This window comes from Hesperophylax consimilis, chromosome 9, assembly GCF_061612785.1.
Source record: "Hesperophylax consimilis isolate HC1 chromosome 9, BYU_Hcon_1.0, whole genome shotgun sequence".
Lineage (NCBI taxonomy): Eukaryota > Metazoa > Arthropoda > Insecta > Trichoptera > Limnephilidae > Hesperophylax > Hesperophylax consimilis.
Window position 1 is genome coordinate 11963748 of NC_142844.1, and position 14139 is coordinate 11977886.

Sequence of the window (14139 nt, forward strand, 5' to 3'; positions counted from 1 at the left end):
ATTATAAAAAAAATATTTAAAATTAGCTGCGCAAAGAAATTAATCTCGATAGCATTATATTAAAATTGACTTTCCTACACCAGGGGTCTCCAAATTTTTCAGCCGGAGGGCCACATTGACTACTCCAGTGAGTTCGGAGGGCCAAAACTGTTTTAATTTCTAGACACCCATATTTTCGTCCACGGGGGGGGGGAGTAAAAGTAAAAAGTGGAGAATAAAATTTCCAGGGATCATATTTCTTCATAAATCATTTCACTCCAATCTCACTCCAATCCCCCAGATATGACGTGAAATCCGTTAAGTTGGCAACACTGCGCTTACGCTAGTGTTCAATTACTAAATTGTGTTGTATTGTATTGTCACAACTGCGACATTTTATATGTTTATAAAGTTATTAAGATTCATTACACTTATTTGTTAGCTACTATGCTTTAGTGAGTCTTCTTTTTTAAATTTAATATAAAATACATTACAGGTTACATTTTGACGAGCTAAAGAGGAGCTCTTGTGCCTGATAAGGGAGCCACGATTCTTACTTAGGTTACATTTTATAATATATTTTCTATAAAATATTTATTTTTTTAATGTAAGTTTTTTTTGAAAAATTGTTTAATTTTATTTATTTGTTCTGATTGGTTGAAAATACAGCGCAATTCAGAAGGAATGTTATTATAGTTTTTTATAGCTTGGTAAATATAACGGTTGTGCATTTGTGTTGTTTTAAAATTTGGTGTAAAAAATTGATTTCCATTTCTCATTAGTGTGTAAAATTCTTCATATTCTTTATTATTTTTTTCTTTACACATTTTAAAAATAGAAGCTTGCTTAAATATGTCATCGACATTTGGTACTGGAAATAATTTAAATAGTGATTCTGTTGAGAAGGTAGATTTTTTAAGGATTTTTTTTGTATATTCTAAACCATCTCTTTCAGACTAACAACATTTCACAAATTGGAGATGTCATTGTCCCACAGGCTTCGGCCAGTTATGTGTCATTTGCGGTTATTTGATAAGAAACAAAAATATTGACGCTTATATAATATTATAATATACTTTGCGCAGATGTAAGATAGTGTATTGACGCATACATTATCTTACACCTGCACAAAGTAATATAATGTAGGTACTTTGTGCAGATGTAAGATAATGTATTGTGTTGTGCACGGAGGAAACTTACTGAAAGCAAAATATTGCTAGTTTATTAATCTGAATATCTTCAAATAATTCATAAACCGGTTAAAACGGGAATCTATGCCAAGCTGAATTGATAGGTTTCCTGTTAAACTATTAGTAAAATGTATTGTTACGATGTCGGAACATGTGTTCATAAAAATCCTAACATTTTCGCATTTCGTCTTTATATATTACCAAGCCAAACGCAGGTGCATGAACACATTTTCCGATATTATTACGAATTTACCAAAAATTTATCAGGAAACGGCCTGCAATCCCGTTTTAAACCAGATTACGAATAATTAATTTTCTCCCGGTGTACTTGAGGAATTTTTGAATTTAAACAACTCATCCAATTTCAAAGTTAATTTTATAGTATTTTAAAGGTTATATTCAATTTCTGTTGTTATTTCAATTGTGAGAGATATCTAAGAAAGACAAACATTCCCGAGTTACGAATAACCTGACAATATTTGAAAATCTCCTACTACCTCCACAGTAAGCTGAAAATGTTGCTTGAGTTGTGATGGAGGACTTAGCCAGCCGAGGAATTGAACACACTACGCCTGAGTGGGACCCAAGCGCGATGTCAACTCGGCCACCAAACGGTCTTTGAAAAGACCCTTTACAGAACTTGAAAACTGAGCCACATTAAATACAATTTTTTGCGCCATTTTGATAAAATACATATTATATACGAGATTTTTATGATTTATGATATTTGACAGATTTGTAACGATATTCCAACATTTCTTCAACAATCTTTGACACGAAATTTACTAATTTCGGTACGATATTTACTTTTAAAACAACTTTATGTTTTCTTCAAATAAGGCTTCAAATAAATAAACCTGTAAATTTAGCTATTTATGCGTTTTCCATTGGGAGAACAGAAAGTTTTGTTTTGATCCATAACCTTATAGCATCGATTAAGAGCAGCTACTTCCACATCCGTAAACTCTTCCATTCATGAGAGTTTGAAACAATTTAATCATTCCCTTCGGAAAGTTTCTTGAATAAGCGTGTTCAACAGTTGATACGATATGTGCAAAGTTTTAAGGGGGAAAGATTGAAATTACGATAAAGTCAGAAGAAATGAAAATCAAAATTTATTTATCTACGTATGAAAACCCAGTTCCGATGAAAGTTTTAATTTTCTACCTGAAATATTTGGCTGAGGAAATTTAAGTTCTTATGAAACGTTTTGTGGTATCAATTTCGTTTTCGATGAAAATTATGTGACTTTTTCGTTCGAATAACGCCTTTATATTAACTAATAAATAATATGCGTCTCCTCATACTTTTAACAATATCTCATATTGGATAATAAATATCAGGTATTACCTGTATTTTCACTGTGGACTTACACGGGAAAACTTAACATTTTGTTAATTTTATTTGTTTATCGTTGGTTATGCAACAAAATTATAATAATTGCCAAAAAAACTCTTCCCATGGTTTTGCAAATAAAATTATCAAGAGCTCTGGCGTCACTGACATTGCGTTTTATGTAATTCATGGGACAATGCAACTATTTTCAATTCACAATATCATCTTCACCATTTGACTACATAACATTGATATATTCATTATATTGTGAAGTGATATATTAGGAGACAAGAAATAGTTTATTTATCTATCATTGATTATTTTAATTAAAAATAAAAATTAATTAAAAATCTATATTTTACTTACTAACTAACCACATAATCCAAAACTGTATAATACTAATATGAAAATAATGATTTTACATTATATTACAATTGTGCATAGTTAAAACCTTAAACATTATATTTAGGTTCTTACTTACTTACCTTAAGATTGATCTTTTTTTAATTTATTCATTAGATTCTTAATTCAATTACACATCTGCCTTGATGATTGACATTGTAACGCCATTTTAGATGTTGGCTAGAAGAAGGTAGCAAACCTTGGGAAATACTTGGGGCACATTATTAATCAAGACCTATCGGACGATGGCGATATCGAACGACAAAGGAGAAGCCTTAGCATAGTGTCTCTTATGATTGCCCGCAGATTTTTCAAATGCAGCTACACCGTTAAAAATACTGTTCAACGCATTCTGTACTAGCCTGTTTACTTGTGAGACATGGTTTCACTACCGAACTTGCTCGATGGAACGACTCCGAATTCAATATAATGACGTCTGTGGAATCATATTTGGATACCGAAGATACAGCAGCGCATCGACAATGTTCACGGAACTAGGACTGAATGGATTTGCCGGCCTGATGAGACACCGGGTCACTGGAGCCAGGATGCGGCTAATGGCCTCCGCCAATACGTTGGTGACCGCAGCCTACCAACACCAAGCGCCACTCCTGAGTGAGCGCTGGGCCCAAGCGCACTCAAGAACACACCCTGCATAGTTGTCCTTATTTATTAATTTATTATATCTATTATACAAAAAAAAATATATGGGTCGTGTGGGATTGCACTAACCTCCCCACATTCTGGAATGTGGGGAGGTTAGTGCAATTATTATAATAATATTATTATTAATTATTATAATAATATTATTATTTTTTTTTTTTTTTTAAACTTCCGATTTAGTTGTCCGGGTTAAGTCTTCCCCAAAGGAAAAACTTAACCCTTCCACTCACTTTTCCACAAATGATCAGCTAGTCAATCAACACTATGTAAGTGCATTATATAAGTAAAATAAATACAAAACAATACAAGAACAACAACACGTCAAATCACCAGATATCAAATGGGAAAAAAAAAATTCACCGTCTCCAGATATTTTCATATCAGAGGGTTCGGCTCGGTAGAACTTCTAACAGGGCCTATAAATCCTACTGATCCCTCAACATAAATATTTAAAAAATCTTTTGTTATCCTACATGTATTCAAAATGACCGACTTTTGCATCTTTATATATAAATTTTTTGATAGATCTAATACGCCTAAATTTTTAATTAGAGAGCTAGGTATAATGCCAGTAGCCGAAATAACGAATGGTAATATTTTTATAGTCTGAGAATGCCAAATTCTTTTTATTTCATTTCCTAAATCTGTGTATTTTCTTATTTTTTCACTAACAGATTTTTGAATATTACAGGAATTTGGAATAGCAACATCAATGATATAAGTTATTTTTTTAATTTTGTCATGTAAAACTATATCGGGTCTATTATGACTAATCGCTCGGTCTGTTAGTATAGTTTTATCATAATATATTTTATAAAATTCGTTTTCTAAAAATGAATTTGGTTCGTATTCATAATATGGTACTACATTACGGCAGTCAATCAAGTTATGTTTAATTACCAAATTTTGGTGAATTATTTTTAAAACTTGATTGTGCCTAAATGTATACTCGGACGGTGCTAATATAGAACATCCCGATATAATATGTTCTATAGTTTCCGGAAAAGCCAAACATTTTCTACACAAATCATCAATTTGATTTGTATCTTTGATTATATGCTTTCTATAATTTTTAGTATTAATGACTTTATCCTGAATTGCAAGCATAAATCCTTCTATTTCTGCGCTCAACTCTCCAATACTCAACCATTTGTTTGACTTAATTTTGTCAACATAGATACGTTTGGTTGAGATAATTGAAGTGTTTTGCGTGTAAAATTTTATTTGACCAGGAATCTAATAATTCCTGGTTGGGATTTATAAAAATGTTGGCATTCTCATCGTATAAATTTAAAGGTGTAATATTTCTATCTGCCTTGCAAATTATTTTGTGCATTTCTGAGCTATGAGCTTTCCTATGGAAAAAAGTTCTTAGCATTTCTACCTGATTATGTTTCAAAGAAGTTATTTTGACTATACCTCTACCTCCTAAATTTCTAGGTAAATTAACTCGTTCTATAGCTGAATTTGGATGATGGCAATTAAACTTTGTTAGCGTAGTTCTAATTAATCTTTCTAAGTTATCTAAATCTGTATTAGACCATTTAATTATGCCAAATGAGTACGTTAATAGAGGTATTGCCCAAGTATTTATTGCTTTTACTAAATTTTTAGCAGATAAATTGCATTTTAAAATTTTCCTTATCCTAGTTTGAAATTTAATCCTAATATCATTTTTAATACTACTATGGTCTAATCTATTTGATTGTGGGTATCCTAAATACTTATAAACCTCATCCCTTTTCATACTAGTAATTTGGAAATTTCTAAATATACTCTCGTCCCCATCTACAATTTTGCCTTTTTCTATATGGATCGTTCTACATTTATCTAAACCAAATGTCATTTTGATATCATCTGAAAAGTTTTTAACTACCTCGATCATTTTCTCTAAATTTTGTTCAGAATTCGAAAATAATTTTATATCATCCATAAATAATAAATGCGAAATTGTACTACTCTCCCTTGTATTACCCTTAACTTTTATTCCAAACTTGCTTTTAATTAACATTTTAGATAGAGGATTCAATGCTAAGCAAAACCAAAGAGGACTCAATGAGTCTCCTTGAAAAATCCCTCTTTTAATTGAAATGTCCGGTATTACTATTTTCTTACCTTTTAAATTGATAAGTAAATTGGTATTCCAAAAGGACATAATATTTTCCAAAAAGCTAATAATAATGGGGTTAATTTTATATATTTTTAATACTTTGATCAGCCACGAGTGCGGGACACTATCGAAAGCCTTTTCGTTTTCGAGTTTGAATCTGTTTTAGAATTACAGAATCGATAACTAATTGTTCTTTACATCCCATATGTTTTCTGCGACAACCTTTTTGTTGTTCAGATAAAATATTTTTTTCATCTAAATGAGTATATATTAAATCTGTTAAACAAGAGGTTAAAATTTTGTATATTGTCGGTAAACATGTAATGGGTCTGTACTGAGAAGGATTATTAATATTTTCGCTTTTGGGTAACATATAAGTAATACCCTTAGTTAGAAAATTTGGAAAATTTTGAGGTTGACTGACAAATTTTGAAAGATTTTTTGCCAAAAGAGGATGTAAAGTAGTCAGACGTTTGTACCAAAAATTATGTATCCAATCGCAACCCGTGGCTTTCCAATTATGAGTATTTTTAATAATTTTGGTTAACAATTCAACCGATATATTAGAAAAACTCATTTGTTCAATACCTGAAAAATTGAGTTCTTCATTTTCTATCCATGGAGTTGACTCGTTATGTTTTATATCTTTACTCCAAATTTTAGTCCAAAAATCGCGCATATCTGATTCAGATGGTAACGGAATATTATTATTCGAAATAATATTTTGTTTATCGTCAAGTTTGGAATAAAATATTTTTTCATTTTTCTGAAATAATCTATTATTATTTTTTTATTATACGTATAATTATATCTTTTTAATCTACTAGCTTTTACGCCTAATTTTTGTTTTAATAAATCCAATAAATCATTGATTATATTTTCATTATTATGACTATCAATGTTATAACCAAATTTTCTACCAATTTCATCTACATGTCTCAAAATTTTCCTACTTCTATTTCCATTTTTATATTCTATTACTCTAGCTATGTTACTTCTTAAAAATACTACACCATTTTCTAATCTGATCTGCCATTCTGGTTTACTATAACTATATGATCTATCGTCAGAGGATGATAATTTAATTCCTAACTTATTACAAACAGTAATCGCACTAGCGTATACTATTGTATGAAGATCTAAAAAACTAATTTCGTCAAATATGATTTTTGGTAAAATTATGTTATTTAATTCAAAAATTAATTTAGATAATTTCTTTGACGTATGCAATTTCGGTAATTTTGGTCTAATTGTTGGCTCTACATCTATATATCTGTTTATATTATTATGAAGTAAGTTAGCTAATTCTACTACATTTTCATCAACAAAGTTTAAATTTGCAATGTTGATTTCCCTAAGATTATAAATAACGGCTAAGTTATTTGAATCTACTGTAATATCATTGGACATTTCGACTAGAATATTATCCAAACTATCTACATTCAATGCATCTGATATGACATTGTTACTTGTGTTAATTTGTTCTAAATTATTTCCCCTTTGCAATCTTTCTGCTACTTCTCTTTTAATCTGTTCTAATGTGACTACAGAAATTAAATTATTTTTGAAAATAGCTCGCTTTTGGTCTGCTAATCTTTGTTCGCTTACTTGGGCAATCGGATAATTTTGTGAGAAAAGTAAATGTAATTTTTTCCTATATAACAATATATCTGTTTCTACTTTGGTTACATAAAAATATGAACGAACAATGCACATATTGACATCGTTCGTCCATTTCATACGCTGTCTAGGAATACCTGCTTTTGTTTTTTGGGGTCTTAGACTATCCATGTTCATCTGTACAGATGACATAATAATCCCCTGTTCATCTACGTTGGTTGCAAATGACATTGTTGTCATTTTGCAAAACAACTTGGAGATGATTGTATCTTTACTTCTACATTCCAGTAACCAAATAAATAAATAATTTTCAATGTGACCAAATTAAATATTTTAATCAAACTACCTTTCGACATAACAAATCTATAATTTCTAATTCAACTACCTTTCAACATTACGAATCTATGATATATTATATTCCAGAAAAATTATTTAAAAATAATTATTAATAATAATTATTATTATCATAAAAATATTATTATTATTATTATTAATACTTTTGGCTGTGAAATCTCAAATTGGCGAGATTGATACATAATTTGTTTTTTGACGGTGACAGTGAAATAGGTACTTATGCACAGTGTGTCGAGTAGGTACTCTTATACGAGGGTGGTCTGAAAAGTTTCCGACCTCAACGCAAAGATGGCGGTACTCGTCAATAAAAGCTAGTGAATATAGTTGTGCATCTTTTGATAATTACTCACCAAAGTTTCGGCCATCTTATATAAGCCGCGTAGTAAAATAGGTTACGTAAAACATTCAACAAACGATTTTTCCTATGTTTAACTCTATTTCAGTAACATATCATTTAAAATTGTATTACTTACTGAAAACGCTCCTAAAATAAAATACATTTTTTTCTAAGCTTTAACTAAACTTTTCATTCGCTTGTATATTAAAACTTTATTAATTTTATAAGTTTATCGGAATTATATCACGTAGCCCTCATAATATTCTTATTGCATTTTCTGATAGTAAATTCAGCTACTACCAATACACAACATTATGCCTGCAAGTGCTTTAAAATTTTCATGGTATTTTGCGCTTAGCTTCCAAGCGCGCTTAAGGTAGATTGCGTATATTTTACGTTCACTCTAACTGCTATTCACTGGATACACCTTGATCCCGAGTTGACACACCAGGATTCCTTGGACTATCACGTAAAGAACCTCGACAAAGTAAAAGAGTAAGTCCACCTATTTTTTTACGTCAATGCTATAAGAACCTGCTCAAATTATAATTAACTCGAATACAAATAATGTGATAGATGAAACTAAAACCGGAAAGCTAAAATTTTTGTGTTGTTTTACCAGGAAAAAAACTCTCAAACTCGGAGAGCTCTAGTCCAATGAAATCAATTTGTTTAATTTTTTTAGAAAGTTGAAGGCATATCTTTAAATTAACACACACAATAGATAAGTACGCCAATTACGAACCTTCCACTGCTGATAGCTAATGTTAAAATTGTGATAGTAAAGTGATTTTTTGTAATGAATTACTTATTTCAGAGTATATACGAAACCAAATTGTTTAAGAATTCACAGAAGAGTTACGTTAAGTTAAAAAAAAAAAAAATGTAGTTTTAACTTTCGAAAAATTGTAATTTTGAACACTTATGTGAGTCACTTGACTGACTTTAAATATGATTTTTATAGTATTTTTATTTTTTATTTCAGCGGATTGGCACTAAGAAAGTTTTGCGATTCAAGATTGTCGTAAAGTTTAATGTAAAATTCGTAGTGATCAGAGATGTATTTATTATTTCTTCATACATTTCCGAGGCAGGAAGTTATTTTTTAAAACCGTTAACAGGCGGTATAGTTACAATTGAGCGTGTTTACATTTTGTATGGAAATGATGCAATAAAATAGAAAAGCGCGTATATTTTTTTATAAAAGAGAATTTATAGGATATTTTAATTTTTTTCAAGCAAACCATGCTGTCTTTGTAGTGAATGCTCGACGCAAATATGCATGCAAACCGCATAGTTTTTTTTGTCTTGCGTTTTTTCCACTTTTGTTCGGCAGACATAACAACACTGAGATTTTTCATTCAAAATATAGGAAGGCACAATTGTGCCTATGCCGCACGCAAGTGTGCTATGAAAATAATAATTGCAATTTATTAATAATTATTTTCCCAACTAAAACCCACAAATTAGTAATTTATATCAACTAACCCAGTTTGGATTTATTGAGGCATTTATAAATAACTGACCGCAAATAAATATATTTTTCGCTGAACACTTCTCCTCCATCTATTCTGATACCTCGCGCACTATCCCTCCACTCAACTATACTAATACTATTGATTTAAATAATTGCCAAATCACACTTATAGATGTCTTTAACTCCTTAAAAAATCTCCCCAGTAAAACAAGCACTGGTCCTGATGATATTCCAGAAATATTACTGAAAGAATGTAAATTTACTATATCTAAGCCAATTTTTTTGTTATATAACTTGTCAATATCATCTGCCACTTTTCCAGACTCCTGGAAAGTTTCTTATATCAGACCTATTTTCAAATCAGGCAATAAGTCAAACGTAGAAAACTATAGACCCATATCGATACTATCCCATATTCCTAAAATATTTGAGTCAATAATCACGAAGAAAATCACACCTATCTTTAAAACAGCATGGATTTAGATCTGCTAAATTTACTACTACTAACTTACTATCCTTTACCAATTCCATCGTCAATGGCCTAGAAGATAACTCACAAATAGATGTTCTATATACCGACTTCTCTAAAGCTTTCGACAAAGTAAACCACTCAATCCTTATGGCCAAACTATATGCTATCGGTATTAGAAACCCCTCGCTATCATTCTTTAATTCTTATTTAAGCAATAGAAAACAAAGAGTTAAATCGAACAATTTTGTGTCTACTATTATTGAAGTCACGTCCGGCGTACCTCAAGGAGCACATCTAGCACCGATTCTTTTTAACTTGTTTATAAACGACATTAAAGTATTTTTTCTCATACACGCTTTTGGCCTTTTTGCGGACGACAATAAGATTCTAAAAATAATAAAAAATCACGATGACTGCCTTCTTTTCCAATCGAATATCGACTCTTTCAATGATTGGTGTAAAATTAATTGTTTGAAACTAAAGGTCGATAAATGAAAAATTATGTCTTTCTATAGATCAAAAAACCCGATTGTCTTCGAATACAAACTTAATAATATTTGCTTAGCAACTGTTACATCTATTAAAGACCTTGGTGTCTCTCCTGATAGCAAGCTTTCTTTTCGGGATCACATAACTGCAATTGTTAATAAATCCCTCAAACTACTTGGTTTCATCACTAGAATCACTTCGGACTTCAAAAACGTAAATACCCTTAGAACTTTTTTTTTTTTTTTTTTTTTTTTTTTTTTTTTTTTTTTTTTTTTTTTTTTATATATACAATAATATTATTATTGGGTTTATAAAAACAGTTTATTTTTAAACAAGTTCTGCTGTGTACAGTTTGATAATGCCTTCAGAGGGCGAAACAGCTGTCACGCGTAATAATAATTACACAGCAGAACTTGTTTAAAAATAAACTGTTTTTATAAACCCAATAATAATATTATTGTATATATAAAAAATAAAAAAATAAAATGGAGTTCTACAAATTAAACTTAATAACAATAAATAATAAATACCCTTAGAACTCTTTACTGCTCCTTGGTTCGCCCCCATCTTGAATATGCTTGTGTTATTTGGTCTCCTTTTTATTCTGTCCACATTTGACGCATTGAATCTGTTCAATATCGGTTCTTAAGAGGGATTGCTAGGAGGCTAGGTTTAGAAAAAGGCAAATACTCATATGATGAAATTGAACTAACTCTAAACCTCTCTCCTTTGGAAGTCCATCGGGAAAGAAATGACCTCATTTGCTTCTTCAAAATTATAAATGGTATAATTGATTCACCTACTCTACTGCAACTCATTCCCTTCAATATCCCCTCGCAAAGACTCAGAAATAATGAACTGCTCTTCCTCAACCATCATTCGACAAATTATGGATATTATTCACCATTGTCCAGAATGTGTAGACTGGTCAACTCAAGTCAAAACCTTTACTTTTTTGGGATAAGTCTAAATGATTTTTTCCAGTCGCTAAACAAGTGACGGAATATTATAAGTGTTCTGTGGTCCTGACCCACGGCGTATTCTTGACTTGATTCGACTTGTCACTTTATTTTATATTATATCTACCATATGTCTTTGCTTTCGTGTACCTTTGTCTACTCCAAAATTTTTTTTTTACTTTATTCATGTTATTATTTTGTAATTTGGACGATGTCCGTTAATAAATAAATAAATAAATGAAGTTCAATTTTGTTGATTTGGCAACAGAGCGCCAAATTATTTTTTCCTTTATATTTTAAATTCGTAAAGAGTAAATGGATTTAATTTAATAAACGTGTTTTAAAATTAATTGTTTTTATATAATCATTTGGGTGATTCTCTCAAAATCCCCAACTTAATACATTATAGCGATTTTGTGACGACCTTGCCGATTTTAAATCGTAATTTATTCCTGTCATCCGCATACAACCGGCAAGGAAAATGTGTTGCTTGTCCTCGTACGGCCTGTGTGCAAAGATCTACGACGTAGAATCTCAAATAATTTAGTTAAAAAAGTTAAATTCCAACCAAATTGAAGGTGTAAAGATGTGTAAAGTTTCAAGCAAGATGGTTATCGCACCCGTATGCTACGAAAAGGTTGAGACGTATACGATTCTTGTCTTCGCCACAGCTGAGGAAGATCCGTTTTCCTACAGACAACTGGTTTTATCAATGAAACCTACAGGAATCCAACTCATCCCCCACACAATAGTAGCTCAGAAAGTTTTGTTTCAAAAAAAGGTCCTCAGGTATGATGATTACCACTTGTATTTGTTTAATATATTTAACATCTCAAAATCCTCTTTTATTTACAATACTAATCGTAGAAACCAATGCAGAATAATTCCGACGTCTCTTTGGACAGTATCTCAGCTTTACTGAAACTGAAGGTCTGGATTCCATATCAGGAAGTCTTGTGTCCATTTCAGCACTTACAAACAATTTGGCACTACAATCTTTTGTAATTTTGGCAACAACGTAGTTTTTTTTAAAGAAAGACAAAATTCCCGGGTTACGAATAACCTGACAATATTCGAAAATCTCCTACTACCACCACAGTAAGCTGAAAATGTTCCTCGTGTTGTAATGGAGGACTTAGCCAACCGAGGAATTGAACACACTACGCCTGGGTGGGACCCAAACGCAATGTCAACTCGGCCACCGACCGGTCAATATGTACTATAAGAAGTGTTAAACTTCTTTCTTTAACAGAATATCAATGAAGGCATTTTCGGGTCCAAGAACGAGTCCAAAGATTTTATTTAAATTTGCCAGTTTTCTTTCAAATCAATCTATATTACACTTCTGCGGTTTATTTTTTCAGTTGCAATGGGTATAAAATAGTAATAAAAATCTACATGTGTTTTATTATTATATGAACTGTATGTGGATATGAGGAATTCAAACAAAAATTATTTACCTTTCCGTCAAGCCGAACAAAGCTTACCACGTCGAATTCCGAATTTACGGCCTTTGTTTACACCAGGGGTGCAAAGACTTTTTAAGAGGAGGGCCGCTTGCGATGACTTATTTTACTGGAGGGCCGCACGGACCATTGGACGCATTGACGCATTGGACGCACGGGGATCGCAAAGAAAGCATTATTTTTCATTTATATTATTGCTGAACATAGTTATTACCAGAGATGTGCTTTATTTCAAATAAATCCATTTCAAATGGAAATGCAAAATGGGTATTTTCCATTTTGCATTTTAAATGCTTTTCTAAAAACCATTTTGCATTTTGCATTTTAAATGCTTTTTTCAATGCATTTTCCCTTTTAAATGCTTTTTTGCAACATTCTTCCTACTATCTTCACTCATCTTTTTTTCATAAGCCCCAAATATCAGTCTGTCCTCAACCTCGCTATGAGAGATAAATTACATTTGTCAAGTTGCTCCCTGGTAGGAGCCCTGGCAATTGAGTGATACCATTACAAAAAATACTGATTCAAATACTGAACATGGGGCCATGACGCTGTAATATTAAATGTTAGATAGCAGTTTCTATGTTTTTACGTTGGCAGCATTAGTCCCGCGCAAATTTTTTGTGGTTTCATAATCTGTAGTCGTGGTGTTTTTGGATTTACCATCATGTATAATGTTTGTTCTACATTGATGTCCATTATTATGACAAAATTGTTTAAAAATTCTATAATTATTTTAATTATTTGACCTGAGAAACCATTTTGCATTTTCAATGCATTTCGAAAATAGGTATATTGCATTTGAAATGCTTTTCTAAAAACCATTTTGCATTTTGCATTTTCAAATGGAAAAGTTTTGACCCATTTCCATTTTTCATTTCAAATGCTTTTGGGTACCCATTTTGCACATTTCTGGTTATTACACACTTATTATTGTTGATGAAATATATATGTTAACTTACTTTTCTTAGCGAAACATTCAATATGATTGTGACATTGGTGAATTGGCATTATTTTTGATAAAATATGTAATTGGTTACAATTTTGGGGTCAAAATGCGTTAACTTGATTCGTCCAACTCGTCCTTCAACTTTTTTTTGGTTTTTAGCATTGTTTACATTCATAATTAAATTTTTTTGCTGCCAGAAACATTTGTTTACCGGAACAAAAATGCAAAAAGGAACAAATCGTTGACCGAATAAACTTCGAATACACTATCCACCGAGAATGGATGTTTTCTTTGCTATGTGAAAAATGGATATTTAATTACCATTATTAAAATAATG